This window comes from Hypomesus transpacificus, chromosome 26, assembly GCF_021917145.1.
Source record: "Hypomesus transpacificus isolate Combined female chromosome 26, fHypTra1, whole genome shotgun sequence".
Lineage (NCBI taxonomy): Eukaryota > Metazoa > Chordata > Actinopteri > Osmeriformes > Osmeridae > Hypomesus > Hypomesus transpacificus.
Window position 1 is genome coordinate 5262931 of NC_061085.1, and position 5487 is coordinate 5268417.

The window sequence follows — 5487 nt, forward strand, 5'->3', positions numbered from 1 at the left end:
ATGTTTATTTTACATAAAGCAAAAAAAAGTTGTGTACTTACAAAAATGATTTGTAACTTGCAAAAAAGATTTGTGTACTTCTAAAAAAAAGTTTTGTGTCTCCGTAGACGAAGGCGGGAACACTGCTCCCAAAACCATCTAAGCAATATCAAATTGCTTAGATGGTTATGCTTATATCAAATATAGCCATTTCTGTGTCTAGTATCATTGGACATTTTTGTCTGGTGTTTGGACAAACTGTCACAGATTTATGGTTATTTATGGCTGAAATTGTGTTAAACCATGCCCATTTCTTTGTGCTCCCTAATGGTTGATTTGAATGAAACTGTCTTCTGGGGGGTATTCGAAGTAGCGGGTTTAATGAAAACTTGAGTTGTTTAACCCTGAAAAGAGGCATACTCCGAGTTCCACGTTCCAGAAAGAGAGGTAACGAAACCTTTTGGTAAGTTTCCATGGTAACTTACTCCTTGAAACTAACCTGCTCGCTAGCAGGTTTTCCATGCCAAACTCTGCGTTTCCACCGATCCCCTCCCACTTTCTTAGCCTGATAGCGTTGGCAGACACGGCATATCATTTCCTGGTTCAGCCGAGCGATCTCGAACTAAATGTAATTTGCTTAGTTATACGCCGGGAGACGATTTTAAGACTGCGGTTTGATGTACTTTAATTCCCTGATGAATACCTAAATTAAAGTTACCGTTTCCTGTCACAATCTGTAATTTATTTTAGCAACATTCTCAGCCCTTGGGTCTTCATCGATAGTGTTACTCGCCGTGGATTTGCACTCAGAATTGACCAAATGCCTTTTGGCACCGAAATAAAGACAAATAATTGAAATTATATTTGGTCTTCTTTATTGCCTACAAATAGAAATCCAACAATGAGTAGCCTATTTCTATCGGCTATTGTTCCTACAATTTAGATGATTCATATGATTCCTAATTTACATGATGTAGGCTACCGTCCTGCAACTGTTATTTCAGCAAATCTATTTCAACATTGTTGGGGGTCAATATATTGGCCAAACAACCGAAACAAATTCCCCTATGGTTTGAAGGAAGATGGGAAACTGAACAGTGTATTAACATTAACCAAATAATGCCAATAGCAATGGAATAACAGTTATTCGACTCTTTGGGTTAAATCAGAGCAAGATTGGTCAAATAAAGGTTAAATAATATAATCACTTTATCATATTGCAATGAATGCAATCAATTAAGTTAACTCTTATGCCTACTCTACCATGATTATTGTAAACCAGAGATAGAAAGCATGAGGTGAGGAAGAAGGAGTAGTTCTAGTCCAAGCCAGAGCTGAGGAGAAGGTCTCAGGAGATCAAGAATCCACAGAACAATGCTTCACAATTCCTTTTATACCCAAGAACAACTACAATCACACCAGAATTTTGACCCTTACTTATCAACATGTCTAGCAATGCTACAGTAAGTTACAAAGATGTGAGAGATATGAGAAGTGGGGGCAGGTGGATAGCCTTACAAGATCAGCCTTTATTCTTCTTTCCTATGTACAACATCTCTTGGTCAAAATAGAAATTCAGCAAATTCAACTATTAATATTAATGTAGGTTATTGTTCCTACAATTAACATCACCTGTGACCATGCATCCTCCCATAACTGGTGTTCCAGTAAATCTTTTTGGAGATTAGCCTTTATTCTTATACCTTAAGTAGGCCTACACCATCTCTTGGTCAGTTTTTGGCACTTTTTTCACGAGGTGCAATTTGTACAACTCATTTACTTGTAACGGGGTATATGAAAATACATTAGCTACATTTCACTGTTCCACATGCAAAATTCACTTGCCATTAAATGAACATCTCACTGTATACAGCATCCATGCTTTGTTCAACAGGATCAGAATGTGCAAATCGTTTTTTTAATATTAATTATTCTCACAATGTCAGTGTAACTGACAATTCCGTACAAGCCTGTAGCCTAAATAAAAGTAGATGTTGAGAGTACTAAACTACCAGTAGCTACATACATAATTCTCTGCATCCATTTCTGCGGCAGCAGTCAATGTCTCTTCGTCATCTTAATCATCATCTTTTGATTAAAAATATTCTCTTGGGGGAAACTGCTACTACAAATTGAAATAGGCACCAATTGATATTTACTTAGTATCATGTCGAATATGATTAAAACTAGGGTGACCTCGAGGCTTCAATCACAAGCGTATAGACTAAGCAAAATATGCATTACCGGTTCGTAGTATGTTTTACATTTAATAAAACATTGAACACTTTTTCTCCTGTAATATTAACAAACAGTGGGGCTAAATGTTCAATTTATGGACTGGCTATTGCCTTCAAATGTATGCATTGACTCGGCAGCAATTGTCTCCCACGCCACTTGTATACGCTGCTACAGCCGTGTTACTTTTTTCCTGGAATATGTGCTCGACCATAAACACAAAATAAAACTTGTATCTGAAGTTTGGTGGAGTATGCAACGTTTTTTTTTGCCGTGTGCCATGGTGGATCCTAGAATCGGAGCTCCATTGATGTTGGCTTTTAATAGTTCTCATGCCCGCGGTTAACTCTGAGTTGACGTACTCCGAGTTGAGTTAACAAATTCATATCAGCTTTTCTGGAACTGAATTTTCAGAGTTTCCCATGTTAGAGTAACTCAACTCAGAGTTCAGGGTTAATCTCAGAGTTTGTTTAACCCACTACCTGGTCTTGTGTGGACATATCATGTGAGTGTTGTGATGGTCAATGGCCCAATGGTTGTTGACTTTTTAAATTGTATTTGCTGAATCATTCCCCTTTGGAAGTTCATTGGCCAATATATTGAAACGTAAGATATCAACAAGCTTCATTTCTGCAGAAAAATAATACATCAGCACAAAAACTATAGGCTTTCAGCCCCACCTTGGCTTGAACCCCAAATAAATATACATACTTTACACCCCATGAAAACTTGTCTGTATCACCAAATGTTTGGACATTTTATATTAATGTAAAACAGTAGGTGTGTAACTAAACAAACTTCCCAATTAAGACAGCCGCAATCACACTTTTCCCATAAATTGTACCCTATCTCGTAATAAAATAAATGTGAGATAACCTTGTGCCTTGCTGAGAACACTAATTAGTTACCTCACAATTAAGACTCCAAAGGATATTGAGCTAGGGACACTGTGGGAGCACAGTATACTACTGAGCTACTGGGTTGTTGTTCCCCAGGAATAACCTGGTTGACGCGCTTAGAACAGTTTTAAAGATGATTACTGTCACCGAGATAAATTCCATAGACGTCTTGATTGCGTTAAACAGTTCTCCATTTATTGTACAATTGTCCATTAAAACGCAGGGCAACGACATCTTACTCGCTCAAACCTTCGCAGTATAGCGGTCAAAACCATTTGCCCTTCAAGGATCAACACCTTACCACAACAGTAGGCTTCCTACCTATATACCTAAAAACAACTGTGCAATGAACAGCAGCACCCAGTGTACAACAGGGACATTACACATTGAGTGACAACAGTTTTGGCTGTGCAAACCCATTTGGCTGCTACAGACACTGAGACTCAACCTTCTGAATTGTCATCTGAGTCACAAGGCACACTTTAATACTAAGTATCAGTTTAAAACCTTTACCATCCTGATTGTAACTCATTTTGTGACAAAAATAAACATTCCCACATGTGCTTGGAAACAGGTGTCAGGCTGCAGAGTGTGATACACACAACATAGTTAATTATTGATTGGTGCTCCAAACTGCTGACATGCATACCACACCATCTGTAATGTAGGCTATTTACTACAGTATAGCAGCTTACTCAAGGACCAAAATAATCCTGTTTGTGGTATTCAGATAAATGAGGGAATAATGTCCTACCTGTGCTTGTATACACAGTTTGTCTGTCTGTGTTGAACTGTAAACTTTATTAAAGAGATTAGATTAGACTGTTTGTCCTACCTCTGATATATCATAGCATCAAGTTGTGTTCTGTGGGGTACCGCTTCTGCCCCTTTCAGGCAGTTTCCCACTGGTTGAAAATATTTTTTTTACTGCAGGCACTGCAATGCAACCTGTATGGGTTTCAGGTGGGCTTGCACTTACATTTGGGGAAATCATATAACTGGGGATTTTCGCAGAACTGGTATGAGTGGATAAAGTGGCTAGCAGGCTGCAAAGTAGCTAACACTTTGTTCTGCTACCCCTGCATTGTGGGCCATCCTCATGGCGAATCGATCACTGTGTTACTTTGAAAAAGATATGTCAAATTGTCAATATAAGTGAGTGATGTCATTTAATTAGTGAGTCATGTGAATGCATTCCCCAATAGTATAAGTAATAGAATGTTTTATTCATTGCACATTATCAGTTCCAGTGCCACTGCTCTTTACTCTGGATTTATTGACCTTAAAATAAACAATGAAATTAAAATTAATTGTATGCATGTGCCAAATGAATTAGATGATTGTGAGTTGGTTTATTTTACATTAATACTAGAGTAGTTTTTAAATCCTTAACAAGCTATTTATTTACCTATTGAATGGATGACCTTATCCATCATGCAATAATTGCCCACCCTGAGAGATTTGGCAGGAGCCGCCACTGGGTTACATAGTCTACCTAATTCTACTTAAAATATAGCCTAATGACTAAGTGGTCTATGAGCCTTGCTTAGTGGCAAGTATTAAGAAGACTTCATAAAAGCTTTTTATTTTTGTATTACTTAATAGCTATCCTTTGGCTAAGGCAATGCATTTCTGTCTACTAACAATGCATATGTATAGATTATTGTTGATGTTATACAGGCCTATATATTATGTTATAGGTTATGTATAGATGCCCTCTGAAATATGATTGATACATTATCAATAAGTCTACAAAAAGATTGATATATCATGGTCTCCAAAACACCTAACAGTAAAAAACTGTTTGGTACAAACTTTCCAATATTAGTAGATTTTATACAAATGTACTGTAGGCCAGTAAAGTGTGACAATAAGCAGTTGTATTGTATCAAACGGTCTAAATCAGGGGTGTCGAACTCCGGTCCTCGAGGGCCGCTGTCCTGCATGTTTTAGATGTTTCCCTGATCCAGCTCACCTGATTCGAATGAATGGTCGTTATAACAACCCTTTTGATTGAATCAGGTGTGTTGGAGCAGGGAAACATCTAAAACATGCAGGACAGCGGCCCTCGAGGACCGGAGTTCGACACCCCTGGTCTAAATGATCACCTTCAGTTCAGAACACTTCTGAGATATTTTGGGTGCAAGGCTGTAGGTCATTCTATCAAAGAGGGATACTTACACAAACGAGTCAATCTAGAATACTTTATATATAGTTAGTCCTACAGTAATGTACGAAATAAAACCCGAGAAAAACGTCATCCTTTAAGATGGTGAATGATTTTGACATGTGTGGTAGACTAAATTCTTTAAACATTTAGAAACGGAAAACCCCTCATTTGGATTGGACGCGTCCGTAGGAAACCGAGTACTAG